The sequence below is a fragment of the Lepus europaeus genome, chromosome 16 (genome assembly GCF_033115175.1).
Source record: "Lepus europaeus isolate LE1 chromosome 16, mLepTim1.pri, whole genome shotgun sequence".
Lineage (NCBI taxonomy): Eukaryota > Metazoa > Chordata > Mammalia > Lagomorpha > Leporidae > Lepus > Lepus europaeus.
Window position 1 is genome coordinate 27265583 of NC_084842.1, and position 15477 is coordinate 27281059.

Consider the following 15477-nt stretch of genomic DNA (forward strand, 5'->3'; position numbering starts at 1 on the left):
GGGGTGGAGGTGGAGGGAATTGGGGAAGGTAGGTGGTATAGTTACAAAAGGTCAACAAGAAGCATCCGTGTAGGGATGATGCTGTTCTGAATCTTGTGGTACACAAACCTATATAGGTAATAAAGATGCATAGAACTGAATATCCACATGGACACACACATACACACAAAGTGAGGAGAAGTAAAAGAGGAAAATCTTTATATTGATAGATTGTATCAATGTCAGAATCCATATGTTATTATAGGAAGAAATTGAGCAAGTATATAAGGGACCTCTCTGAATAATTTATTATACTTGTGGGTGAATTTCTAATTACCCTAATACATTTTTAACTTTAAAAAAGGCAAATGATTTATTTATTTTTTTTTATTTGACAAGTAGAGTTATAGACAGTGAGAGAGACAGACTGAGAGAAAGGTCTTCCTTCCGCTGGTTCACTCCTCAAATGGCCGCTACAGCTGGCGCTGCACCAATCCGAAGCCAGGAGCCGGGTGCCTCTTCCTGGTCTCCCATGCGGGTACAGGGGCCCAAGCACTTGGGCCATCCTCCACTGCCCTCCCGGGCCACAGCAGAGAGCTGGACTGTAAGAGGAGCAACCGGGACTAGAACCTGGTGCCCATATGGGATGCCGGCGCCACAGGCGGAGGATTAACCAAGTGAGCCAAGTCGTCAGCCCCTAAAAAAAGGCAAATGATTTAAATAGACATTCCCCTCCCCCCCAATTATTCACATGACCAACAAGCACATAGAAAGATGTTTAACATCATCAGTCACTAGAGAAATGCATTGACAAAATGGCAAAACCACAATGAGATACCATTTCTTACTTACCTGGATGGTTAAAATCTTAAAAGGCAGACAATAACAAGTGCTGGCAAGGCTGTGTAGAAATTGGAACCCTCCTACACTGGGAAGGTAAAATGTTGCAGTCACATTGGAAAACAGCAAGTTCTCAGAAGGTTAAACACAAAAGCATCACTCAGCCTGGCAACGCTGCTTCTGTCTGTCTATCCAGGAGAGATGAAATGGAAACACCTCCTAAATTCAGGGTTCATCCATGTCTTTTTATAGTTTGATAGCAAACAACATTTATCCATTTATCTGTTGAGAGACATCTTGCTTGATTCTAGTTGTGGATGATTGTGAATAAAGCTCATATAAATAATATAGAAAAAAAAGAAAACATGTCTATGCAAAGACTCATAAACAATGTCAAAAGCAGCATTATCCACAGTAGCCAAAAAGAGGAAACAACCTCAATGTCTGTGATCTGATGAATGAAAAACAAAATGTTTTGTGTGTGTAAAATGGAATGCTATTTGGCAACAAAAAGCAATGAAGTATTAATACATGCTAAACAGAGATTTTGAAAGAACTCAAAAGCATGATGCCTGGTGAAAGAAATCAAGCACAAAAGAGCACATATTTTATAGCTCTGTTTATATGAAATGTTCAGAGAAGGCAGACTTACCGAGACAGAGAATAGAGAGTGCGTGCCTCAGCTAGAGGTGAAGTGGGAATGGCTGCCAGTGGGTAAGAGGTGGAAATGTCCTATTTATATTGTGGAATGATGGCAATACTCTGTTAATTACCAAAATTCTTTTTTATTTAAAGAGTTATTTATTTATTTATTTGAAAGTCAAAGTTATACAGAGAGAGGAGAGGCAGAGAGAGAAAGAGAGAGAGAGAGAGAGAGAGAGAGAGGTCTTCCATCTGCTGGTTCTCTCCCCAGGTGGCCAAAACAGCCAGAGCTGCGCTGATCCGAAGCCAGGAGCCAGGAGCCTCCTCCTGGTCTCCCATGCAGGTGTAGGGGCCCAAGGACTTGGACCATCTTCTACTGCTTTCCCAGGCCACAGCAGAGAGCTGGATCAGAAGTGGAGCAGCTGGGTCTCGAACCAGTTCCCATACAGGATGCCGGCACGTCAGGCCAGGGTGTTCACCCACTGTACCACAGCGCCAGCCCCAATTATCAAAATTCTTTAAGTTATGTGTAAATGATATTCAATAAACTGATAAAGACAAACCAAAATTAAGACAATAAGTAAAGTATGTTCACAGGACGTATGTTCATGACCTGTTGGTTTGATTTCAATCTGTTGAATACCTAGACATGTGTCTTGTAGCTCCTGCTTATACAGAGATATATAAGAGATGAGTGGGCCATGAGGGCTCCTCTCCTTGTGAATAGGAGATGGCCTTGTAAAGGTACTGAATGGGGAGAATTCACCCCTCTTTCCTCTGTCCCTTCTGCCATGCGAGGATACTGGGGCCCCATCAGACATAAAACCTGCTGGTGCCTTGATCCTGAACTTCCCAGCCTCCCAAACCTAGGATTAACAAATTCCTGGTTTTGGTCATTTACCCAGTCCATGATATTTTGTTACAGCAGCACAAAAATGGACTAGCACGCTCAGGCTTCAACTTAGCTTTCTAAGAAGACTGGAGACCGCAATGTTACTTTCTACTACAATGCAGCTGATGCTCTGTTCTCCTCCAAACTCCTAGAACTCAACTGTAGTGATGTGGGGTCCGTTTTATAAACCACTGACGCTCTTAAGCCTATCACAATCAATTCTATTTATAAAATTAAGGAATAGTACATTGAAAGTAAAAGCAAACTTGCTCATAATTTTGGCATAGACCAGCATCTTGTGGCCAAATTTTTTGGCATATCCGTTGTGCTAAGCAGAGGTTCCTAATGTCTATACTAGTATTACCATATGGTGTGAGTTGGGGGAGGGGAGCACAGGAGAAGATGGTCAGACCGGTGCCAGCACCGGATTCCCAGAAAGGAATGAGGCCGCAGCGGTTTATCATACATTAATTAAGAGCTGAACGCCTGTTCATAAACCTCTGTGTGGTGGCCCAGGAATCTAAGTGATTACCACCTGGATTTGATGAGTCAGTCCTTAACTATTAACACATCCCTGCAGGCCACATCTATTGCTCAACCCGGCTCTTTTGTGCCATCCTGGATAGGGCCTATGACCCTGCCAGCCCTCCTCTCCTAAGGGATCATCCTACACAATGACTGGAGGCTGGCTCTTCCCTAGGAGAGCAGCCAGGAAACTCCACAAACGCATGTGACTGGGGGGAGGCAGGAGCTCTATCGGGAACTGGTCACTGAGGCTGTGACTGGTGAAAAGCCCAGCTGATTGATGAGGGAAACTGGCAAGAGATGGGAGGCCAGGAAGAGAGAGAATGGGGTATTTATTCCTCCAACTCTTTCTGTCCGGGCCCCAGGACTGGCAGTTGCAGCGTTCCTCACCCCAAGGCCCAGGTTCCTGTCCAGGGCTCTTTTCTACAACCGCTGGCTTGTTGGGTCCATAACCCTCTTCCCTTTGCTCCTTCAGGCCCAGGAAGAGTGCAAAGGCTCAGCTGCTGCCCCAGGGGCTTCCCTGTCCCTGGGTAGTGCTCTCACCCCTGCCCACTCCTGTGTAGATCTTCCCTTCATAAAGCTTTCTTCTATCACACCCTTTGTGGGCACCATCTGTTGGCTGCCAGGACCCATTGGTTAACAGGAGTGGCCATTGTGAGTGACAATTAGGAAGCACTGCTGAGATTCAGCTTAGCGTTTTATATTATCCTGCTCGGTATTTTAAGAATTATTTCAAAATGAGTAGATGTTACTTTAGTAATAAAACTCAACCCATGCACCCACACTAGGAAAAGTAACTTAAAAGTAAATAAGTAATACTACACATGATGGGATGCATTTCGTGTCCCTATGCAAAGAAGTTCAGATAAATACACAGTGGATTGTTCCATGTGATGTGAAGATTTGTGTGCAGGTGCACTCGTGTTATATCGATAAAAATCTGTTTTAAGTCCCTAAAATGGAATTTACCACCAAATACGAACATATGAGCAAAAAGAAAACTTTAAAAATAGAAGCTAGGGAACAAAGAATTTGACATTGTACCTGACGTCATGCTGTGCATTTACTCTGAAAAAGCTATTCCAAAAAGATGGATTTGCTAGGGATTCAGTGAAGCATGAACAGTCAAGAGGTGAGTAAACAAGATAGCTCCAAAATATCTAGTCTGTTTAAAATACAGGTCTATTTTAAAAGTGTTGTGGCAATGTTTCTTCATGTTTGGCCGGCGCCGTGGCTCACTTGGCTAATCCTCCACCTGCGGCGCCGGCACCCCAGGGTTCTAGTCCCGGTTGCTCCTCTTCCAGCTCTCGGCTGTGGCCTGGAATAGCTGTGGAGGATGGCCCAAGTGCTTGGGTCCCTGCACCCGCATGGGAGACCGGGAGGAAGCACCTGGCTCCTGGCTTCGGATTGGTGCAGTGCCGGCTGTGGCGGCCATTAGGGGAGTGAACCAACGGAAGGCAGACTTTTTTCTCTGTCTCTCTCTCGCTCGCTAAACTCCCTCTCTGTCTCTCTCTACTCCATCAAGCAAAAAAAAAAAAAAAGTGTTGTGGCAATGTTTCCTCAAGTTTATATTCTTTCTCACTTAATTTTAAAACACATAGTTATGACTAAACATAATATTAAATCTGTGACTTTACACAGCAAAAAATAAAGCTTAGGAATGCATATTTGCAATAAAAATAGTTGGCTTAATACTGAGATTGTTAATCCTCGGTCTGTCTAAAAATTATAAACAATCTAAATATCCATTAGTAGTTAAATGACCAAGTAAAACACATTCAACCATGGAATGCTAAAGAGCAATTAAAAGGAAAAAACTGGATCTGCATGTATCACAGTGCCTATATCTCAAAAATAGCAAATTCTGTAACACCATGGTATACCACTCATGAAAAATGAAGGTCACAAATAGTAAGTTTGGGGAATTTTTTATGATTTTTTTATTTGAAAGGCAGAAAGAGAGAAATGTGCACATCAATGGAGACAACACTCCATCCACTGGTTCACTCCCCCACACACTCATAATAGCAGGGGCTGGGCCAGGCCAAAGCCTGGAGCCCAGAACTCAATATAAGTTTCCCATATAGGTGGCAGGGACCAAGTACTTGAGCCATCACTGCTGCCTCTGGGGATGCACATTAGCAGGACACTGGAATCAGGAGTGGAGCTGGGCCTTGCCTGCAGGCACTCTGATACAAGGTGCAGGCATCCGAGTGGTATCTTTTTTTTTTTTAAGATTTTTATTTATTTATTTGAAAGGTAGAGTTACAGACAGTGAGAGAGAGAGAGACAGAGAGAAATGTCTTCCTTCCATTGGTTCACTCCCCAAATGGCCACAAAGGCCGGAGCTGCACCGATCTGAAGCCAGGAGCCAGGTGCTTCTTCCTGGTCTCCCATGCGGGTGCAGGGGCCCAAGCACTTGGGACATCTTCTACTGCTATCCCAGGCCATAGCAGAGAGCTGGACTGGAAGAAGAGCAACCGGAACTATCCATATGGGATGCCACTGCTGCAGGCGGAGGATTAATCTAGTGCGCCACCGCGCCAGCCCCCCAAGTAGTATCTTAACAAGTGCACCAAATGCCCAACCCCTAATAAGCTTTTTGTTTCAGCAAACACTAGACAGTACTTAATACTGTCAGTACTTAATATAATTTTCTGAGCAGGAGGTCTCCAACGTGACAGATTTCCTACAGGTGAGTAAGCTGAAACTCAGGAAGATAAGTGACTTGCCCAAGGCCACACAGCCTGTAGAAGGAGGCAATTGCATCCAAAACAAGGTAGACAGACTCTGTGGTCTCTACTCCTAACTGCAGTGCCTCTTGTGGCTCTGGAAATGCTGGGTGTTGGCTCCAGGACTTAGGAAATGCCTAAGAAAATGCCACCCTGGTTAGGTCCCAGCTCTCCTCTCTGTCTCGACTTCCACTCTCAAGCCTTTCTTTGGTCATAGATCTGAGATAAATACTTGATGTCTTTCTCCCATTTGAAAAAAGCAGTAGGGAAGTTGGCAAACCCCTACATGCTGGAATAAAACATGTTATCAACTGTAGACTTCCATGTAGGTGGTTAACAACTGCTGAATGTGGTGGGCACTAAGAGTTCAGATTGAACAGTTGAAGGGATCTATAGCCAGTCCTCTGTATCTGCAAATTCAACCAACTGCAGACCAAAAACTTGTTCCCCCCAAATGAGTCTGTGCAATACGGACAGATTGTTTTCTTGTCATTATTCCTTGAATAATGCAGTATAAAACTGTCTGCAGAGCACTTACATTGTGGTAGGTAGTCTAGGTCATCTAGAGATGATTTAAAGTATACAAAATGACGTGCATAGGTTATTCACAAATATTATGCCATTTTATGTAAGGGATTTGAACATCCTCAGATTTTGATATCTGCAGGGGCTTTGGAACCAACCCCCCACCAATACCAAGGGACCACTGGACTTGCCGGCAAGAACCAGGAACTTGGACTCAGGAAGCTAAAGCTTCATCCTGGTCCCACCACTTAAAGCTTGTAATGCTGGAAAAGTTACAGAGACTTGGGGACCAGTTGGTGAGCTGAACTCACCGTCCCCAGATTCTGCTAAATTTACAGCAGAGAAGAGGATGAATACAGAAGCAAGTTTTCGTTACTGTTATCGACTTTTTCATTTTAAACAGGAGCCTTTCATGATCACTTGCTGAACAAATGTCTAATGAGTGACTGGCTTGGCTGGAAAGAAGGGCTTATGGAGTAGATGGGAGACCAACCTACGTGAAACCAAAACAAAAATTAAAGCTGATTACATGGCCTTCTGTAACTGTGTGCAGAAGAGGTTACTTGGAAATTTCAGAACAAAAGAGCAGTGAGAACTAAAGTGGCCTGAGGAAGTACGACATAGAGAAGCCGTGCTGGTGCTGTGGTCTAAAGGTTCACGTCCTCCCAAAATTCACAGGCTGAAATCCGAGCCCGCAAGGTGACGGTATCAGGGGATGGGGCCTTTGGGAGGTGCTTAGGTCAGGAACACACAAGCCTCATGAATGGGATCAGTGCCCTTACAAATTAAAAAAAGGCACCACAAGACACTCCTCAACCTGTCTGTCACATGGAGACACAGCCAGAAAGTCTCCTGTCTATGAGCAGATACCCTGTCTGCCGATGCTTTAAACTTGGACTTCCCAGCCTCCAGATCTCCCCATTGAGAGATCAATGTCTGCTATTTATCAACACCCAGCCTGTGGTGTGTTTTTTAATTTTTTAAAATTTTACTTAAGTTACACGAGTTTCACACATTTTATATATCCAGATTTAGGAACACAGTGATACGTCCCACCCAAGCTCCAACCCTTATTCTTCCTTCCTCTACTATTCCCACTCTTAATTTTTACAAAGATCTATTTTCAGTTTACTTCATGGTTGTAAAGTTAACCCTACACTAAGTAAAAGAGTTCAACAAACAGTATGAAGAAAAAACACTGTTCCTCGACAGAAGAGACAAGGACTGTAAACAATCATGGAATCTCAAGATGTCCATTTCACTCCAACACATTACATTTTAGGTACACTGTTAGTTACCTCAGATCATATCTATCTTTTGAGGACTGGCTTATTTCACTAAGTATAATAGTAGCCTGGGGTGTTTCGATACAGCAGCCCAAATGGATTCAGACATTGGGTCTTCAGGGGTGCGGACAATAGTTCAGAAAGAGCAAGGTATTTCACATGAAGGCAATACAGTAAGCAGGGACACAGCATGTAGCTGGGTCAGGGGGGAGACGAGGTCATAGTAGTACTGGGCAGGAAGCACCCAGCACTGTGTCTTAATGATCTATTTAGCCACCTGCCCATCCACCCATAGCACCTGGCACTTTATAGGTCTTAGCTAACGAGTTCTCAGTGTAACTCAAGTCCAGAAGGTACCTTTGGTGCCATCCTACAAAAGGTCTTGGGAGCCAGCTAGAGAAATTCGTTCTTGAAGAAGATGACCGGGTGTCTTGTCAACTGGAGATATGTAGTGTTCTGTGACCACAAAATGGCCCTTACAGAAAGTGGATGTACAACATGTCCCCGAGATGGACAGGGACAAGAGGGTCTCAGGCACCTGACAACAGAACGGGAACTGGCTGTGAAAAGACCTCCGCTGGATTACACACAAGCGGAATGGGGCAGGAAATCCACTCTAGACAACAGCCACATCATCCAAGAATTATTGCACACCTTCACACTGGTGCTGTAAAAGCCCCACGCCAGTGTTCTCTTACTGGACTGAGCAGAAGTATGTCCACAGGGTCCCCAGCACATTCACCTAATATGAGTCTTCCCTTGCAGGGAAAAGCTGATGAGTGTAAATTTTTTAAATGCTCACCTATAGGGGCTGGCACTATGGCATAGCGGGTTAAAGCCCTGGCCTAAAGCACCGGCATCCCATATGGGCGCCAGTTCTAGTCCCGGCTGTTCCTCTTCCAATCTGCTATGGCCTGGGATGGCGGTGGAAGATGGCCCAAGTCCCTGGGCTCCTGCACCTGCGTGGGAGACCCAGAAGAAGCTCCTGGCTTTGAATCAGTGCAGCTCCGGCCAGTTGCAGCCAACTGGGGAGTGAACCAGCAGGTAGAAGACCTCTCTCTCTGTCTCTACCTCTCTCTGTAACTCTGTTTTTCAAATAAATAAAATAAATCTTTAAAAAAATTCTCACCTATTACAGAAATACTCTACATTTTTTTCAAATCAGTTCTGTGCTAGGATTATCAACTACAATCTTGTTGTACACCAACTCATCTGCCCTCAATATGACTGCTACAATGACAACCTTACATATCATTGTTTATCAGTGCATTCTGCTTTTTACTTTATCATCCAAGTTTTATATCATTTATGGTAGAGAAAATGTGCACCTAGACAACCTCTCTTTAGGACACATTTCCCACTTGACACATTTGCAAAACCTCGGTGTCTACTTTGAGGTAGACTAAGACAGCACAAGATTTCTGTGCTTTAGATACCTGGCGGCACCCCACTTCTCTAGGAGGAGGAAGCTCTTGCCAGCATCTCTTTCCTGCATGAGATCTGACCAGGAAGCCTGTTTGTGCTCCTTCTCACTTTATTTACATTTCCCAGGCACTTTCCACACACAGGCATTGTATCATCGAGAGACTTTATTCCAAATCTGGGACTTAGCAGTTCTGCACAGTGCTCCTTCCACACCTGCATCTCAAGAGAACAAGTGATAGAGGCTGGTGTGTTGTAAACAGTTTCACCTCAGGCAGAACAGGCTCACCTGCTCAAGAATTCCAGAGACATAAAATTGCTTTATTGCTGCCTTGCTTTGCCTAGGCAACTACTCATGCTTTATCAAAAGCCCAAGAATAAGACAAATTTCAGACCTCAGATTTCATCTAAACACTTAGGTGGAAGCTGTTCTAAGTCTGGCCCCACTTAATTGGATTTGAAGGCCCATTTATAAAATGTATTTAATTCTGAGAATTTAAACCCTGTCCTGTGCTAGCTGGTGGGCAGTCGGGGCTGCTCTCTGTTGGCTCAATGAAAGTGAATTGAACTGGTTGTGTCCTCTGATTTCCCAGCTGGTAGAAATCCATCCCACAAGTTCCTTCTTTCTCACTCATATTTTCCTGTCTTCTCCAGTTTCCATTTTTTTTCTTTATATTTTGCTGAGTTCAGCAACATTTACAAGGGAGTTTTAAGTGTGATTCCAAAATTAGACCCAAAAAGGCATACATTAATAATGTTTAACATCAGACACATTGATTGAGTTATCCCAAATCAAGACAGCCCTTCACATGCTAGAGCCACACTAATCACCACACACATAAGTACATACACACACTTGTTCCACTAACACTAGTGTACAAACCACTTAATGTAAAGCAGTTATCATGTCCATTCTAGGAGCATGTGGTCTAATTAGGGGAGCAAGAACACTTTTTTACATTTTTGCTACATTTGTAGCAGGTCTCTATCTCAGTTTAGATTTTTACACTGGAATGTGCAAGAAACGTTAATTGTTTTTCTTTAACTCATTTATTTGACTTTTTTTTTAAAAAAATGATTTTATTTATTTATTTGAGAGGTAGAGTTACAGACAGAGAGACAGTCAGACGAGAGAAAGGTCTTCCAATCTGTTGGTTCACTCCCTAAATGGCTGCAATGGCCTAATCAGAAGCCAGGAGCTTCTTCCAGTCTCCCATGTGGTTGCAGGGGCCCAAGCACTTGAGCCATCTTCTGCTGCTTTCCCAGCACATTATCAGCAGATTGGAAGTGGGACAGCCAGGACTCTCAAACTGGCACCCATAAAGAATAGCATCGCAGACCAAGGCTTAACCCACTGTTGCCAAAACACCAACCATTCTTATGATCTTTTTCAAAAAGAACTAAAGATGCAGATCAAATTGTAATGCTATTTAGGGTTCCATTAATACATTTTTTTTTAAAAAACACATTGCTTTGTTTTTCAGAAAACTGTACCACTTTATCGAGGGGGTGTTAGCAGGTCGGTTTCCAGCATCCGCACAGTGTGCTTGCCTTCCGTCTTTGTCCTCTTTTAAGCCCGTGGTTGTTGCCCTTTGGCTGCTTCGAGCATTCTAATGGCCGGGGACTGGGCATATTCTCCTCCTTGTCAGCGGTACCATCTCCAGGCTCATCCGCTGCCTTCGACAGAGCCACTGCCTCTCCACCAGACTCCACATCTGGTGCCTGAACTTCCATTGCTTCCTTACTGTCAATCTCCTAAGTACTTGAGTATCCCCACTTCAGACGGTGCTTCCTTGTTGAGGTTGTTCCTCACTGCTCTCCAGGGCCAACAAAGCTCCAACCAGTTGCAAAGACTCTTGTTCCTTTCCTTTTTTCTAGATTTCCACCTTGTTCCCAAATGCCTGCTCCTGTTTCTCACAGTTGGTTCTCAGTGAGAAAGAATGAAGATGTTACAAAGCATGAAGACATGACTTCCCTGGCAGAGGTCTGCCAGCTGCTGTATTTTAAACAATTAATTTCACAACCCTCTGGAAATCAAAATGTAAGGCTACATTAAACTGATGGTTTTTATTTGTTAAAAAGATGTGTTTATTTATTTGAAAGGCAGAGGTACAGAAAGGCAGAGTCAGAGAGAGAAGAGAGAGAGAGAGGTCTTTCATCTGCTGGTTCACTCCCCAAATGGCCACAATGGCTGGAGCTGGGCCAATCTGAAGCCAGAAGCCAGGAGCTTTCTCCGGGTCTCCCACCGAATGCAGGAGCCCAAGGACTTGGGCCATCTTCTACTGCTTTCTCAGGCCATAGCAGAGAGCTGGATGGAAAGTGGAGCAGCTGGGACCAGAACCGGAACTGGAGCTCATTCGGGATGCCTGCCACCGCAGGCTACACCACGGCGCCGGCCCCAAACTGATGGTTTTTAAAATGGGACTCTGATCACCTGCACGGAGTTAACAGTTTTCCAAATATTTAAATAGTTATCTGCCTAGAATGTTTGAAGATCACCTACTCCAGAAACTAAAAGAACTGTTTCATAATGAATGGAAATTAGGGCAGACATGCCTTGGTGGGGGGTGGGGAGCAGGTCCCAAAAAGCAAGTGAGACACTGCAGGTTGGACAAGACTGGGCAGAGCTGATCCACGGCTGCCTTTATGGTCTCAAGGGAAGGAAAAATCCTGGTGTATTCAGGAACCTATGAGCAGCTCTGTGCCTGCAGTGTGCAAGGGACATGCAGGGTCAGGTGTTGTGACACTGATAAGTCTGGACTTGTTCCTGCAGCAAAAAGGAGAAACAAACATGTCTGCCCAAGATGGGTAATCCTTGGCTGACACTGGGAAGATACCAGTTAAAAACTTCTAGAAACATAAGCCCCCTCCTTTGGAAACAGAAGAGCCTGTGCAGGCTGGGCGGGGAGTTCTCACTTACTGGCTGCCTCCTGGGTCCCTGTGCTTTCCTCCACTTGCTCTCTTGCACCCTCTTCCCATGCTGACTACGGCACAGAAAAATTCCCTACTCTGTCCCTACCACCGGGTCATTACCTCTACAGATGTTCCCCCCAGCTCCCTTCCAGCCTGCTTAAGCCTCTGTCCTAAGTGCATTGAGGTCTGTTTCCTCTCTTCCTCAATTCCTGCCTCTCACTCTTGGGAAACGAACACCAAAACAAAATAAAGCAAACTCTGCCTCACGTTATTCCGTGTGCACTTGGACCTTAACACCTCCGAGTGAAAGCTTAGCTCTCTGTGAGTTTAGCGCTCTGTCACTCATTCAACACACGCTATGTATTTCAAATTTTGCACGGAGCACGGAAGAGAGACAACTTCAGTCCCTGGGATGTCTGTGGTCCGGTGGGAAGCCAGGAAGTCAATAGGAAGTGACAATGCAGAGCAGGAAGTGCAACCCTGGGTGGGGTAGGGGTGCAGGGGCTGCAGATAGGGCTGGAGGCCACCCCTTCCCAGCTGAAAATGGGGAAGAGGAGCACTCCAGCGAGAGGGCAGCAGTGCACAAGCCGTGAGCAGAGGGAGGTGGTAGGCTCCTGGCTTTGACCTGGCCCAGTCCCAGCCATTGTGGCGATTTGGGGAGTACACCAGTGGATGGAAGATTCTCTCTCTCTCTCTCTCTCTTTCTCTCTGGCTCTCTCTCTCTCTCTCTCTTGCTCTCTCTCTCTCTCTCTCTCTCTCTCCCTTACCCTCTGAAACTCTGCCTTTCAAATAAGCAGATGCAAACAGGCAGCAGTGATGGCTGAGTGATGGCTGGGTTCCTACCATTCACAAGAGAAATCTGGATGAGTTCCTTGGGTCCTAACTCCGGCCCAGGGCATTTAAAGAGTAAACAAGATGAAGGTAGATCTCTTTCTTTCTCAGAAAAAAATGGAAGTTCCCCGCCTGGGGGTGGAGGATAGGATATGAGGGCTTACTGGTAGCAGCTTTGTTTGTTTCCTAGAAGTGCCTTGTCTCTGAAAACAGCTCCTCCAGTGTTGCACTTCAGCTCCCTGGAAACCCTCTGCCTTCGGGCCATTCCACGCCCTCTGTCAGCCTCCTCTCCCCAGTTAGGTCTCTTCCTTAACTCCTGGAGCAATGACTCTAAAGAGCAGGCAGTGTGTGAAAGCAACTTGAACACTCACAGTAGGAGAAAAAGGATGGACATGGGTTGTTGTATTTACTCGTAAGCTCTGTAGTACAACAGACGGGGCAGGACTGGAGACCCCAGAAGCCAGAGGACCACCAGCTTGCACTGCCTCTGTGGCCTGGAGAAGTTCTAACCCCCCTGCAGCACGTCCTGTCACTCCTCCCTTGGGAGAGCGCAGACTGCTGTTGACACACGCTCACCCATCTACACACACGTGCACACACTTGCACGCATGCACTCACAAGGTGCCCATGGACGGGCTGTGTGTGTGAGCTGTGAAAGTCAGAACTTTCCACTACAAATGGTAGGGATCTGGGTGATCACTACACTGAGCTTTGAATTTTTATAGATGTCTGATTTTTTTTCTTTTCTTTTTTTTTTTTTTTTTATTTTTTTTCTTAACAAAACTGTTAGACAAAAAAAATCCCATCCTCTGGACGGTTTTCCAATCCCTCCATCCAGGGGCACCCTTCAGGCCCTGCCCAATTTCACACTCTCTCTTCCTCCAGTGACAAGCTTCTCAGATTCTGTCACATTGCCAAAGCTTTGGGTATTTAAAAAAAAATTTTAAATCTTATTTATTTATTTATTTTTTAGCTTTGGGTATTTTTTTAAAGATTCACTTATTTATTTAAAGAGTTACACAGAAAGAAGAGAAGCGGGGTGGGGTGGGGGGGTGGTCTTCCATTTGTTGGTTCACTCCCCAGTTGGCTGCAACAGCGGGAGCTGCACCAATCTGAAGCCAGGAGCTAGGAGTCAGGAGCCAGGAGCTTCTTCCAGGTCTCCCACGTGGGAGCAGGGACCCAAGAACTTGGTTCATCTTCTACTGCTTCCCAGGCCATTGCAGAGAGCTGGTTCAGAAGTGGAGCAGCCGGGACTCGAACCGGTGCCTGTGTGGGATGCCAGCACTTCAGGCCAGGCGCTAACCCACTGCGCCACAGTGCCGGCCCCAGCTTTGGGTATTTTTATGACAACATCTTTCCTAAGAAGGATTCACATTTTATCTCCAACCGTAAGGTAAAGGTGCTGTGTGTCCTCTTAAATGGGTTTCAAGATAAATAAATAAGGCCGGGCCGCGGCTCACTAGGCTAATCCTCCGCCTGCGGTGCCAGCACCCCGGGTTCTAGTCCCAGTCGGGGCGCTGGATTCTGTCCCGGTTGCTCCTCTTTCAGGCCAGCTCTCTGCTGTGGCCCAGGAGGGCAGTGGAGGATGGCCCAAGTGTTTGGGCCCTGCACCCGCATGGGAGACCAGGAGGAAGCACCTGGCTCCTGGCTTCAGATTGGTGCAGCGCGCCAGCCATGGCGGCCATTTGGGGGGTGAACCAACGGAAGGAAGACCTTTATCTCTCTCTCTCTCTCTCTCTAACTCTGCCTGTCAAAAAAAAAAAAAAAAAAGGATAAATAAACAAGAGAGAAGTGGAGAGAAACTGGGGTGGGAGTTGTCTTCCCAGAGACCCCTAAAGCATCACACAGAGGTCTCATCTATCCTGTTGATACCCACATTTGGACAGCATGCTGTCTAAATCATGTCCCAGCTGGTTCTACTTTAAACTGGCTGCTGGTCTGAGACCCATGGCCTCTTTGGACCATCGACTGGTCGTGTGTTAAATGAGGCCATCGTCCCAGGTGGTTACTGGACCAGCCCACCTGACCACATTACAAGCAGGCAGATTCCTGGGCACACGGTCAGCAACACAAGAAACAAGGGACTCGGTGACCCATGGGGCTCCCTGGAGCTGTGCCACACAGGAAGCTTATGACAAATGGTGAGATCTGCATTGTCACAACAAAGCACCTCCTTCCCTCCTCCCAAGTTCATTATCCACGCATTTGACCTGGACCCGATCATTTTGAGGGGCACAGCTCTCCAGGAAGCTGCTGACACATGAGCCAAAGAGAGTTCAGATGAAAATGGAGTCCAGGCAGATACTCTAAAATCCAGAAGCACTGTTTTGTTGTTGTTGTTTTTGGTCTTCTTTTAAAATAAACAAAATTGCTCATCTCTTTCTGATTAAAATACATTTAAGAAGCAAAACCACCTTAACTATTATTTCAGATTTTCTGCTGTTCAGAATGCTCTTTTTGTACGTGTTTTCAAAAAAAAAAAAAAGCTTTGTGAAAGCGTATTTCAGTCTAAAAATACAAATACTTTCCTTTAGGAAGTCGCCACTCCCTTCCCTTACATATTTGAGGAAATACTGCAAATCTAACTGTAATGATGTTAAGACAAAAAAGGAAACCCAGCCGCAAAACAAAGCCCTGCTCTTGTCCCATGGGCGCAAACAGCAGCCAACGCCCACGTGATGAGAGGCAGGTGGGGACCCCTTGTCAGTGTCACACACCACCTTCCGCCTTCAGTGGGCTCAATGCTAAATAAACCTACGTGGAGGCCAACAAAGGGCCTTTTCATTCCAAAGTCATACAAAAACACACGACCTAGGCCTCAAGTTCTGAGTCTCTTCTACCTTCCATCGGCTGAATAAACTACAGGAATTCACTCATAATCCTTCGGTAC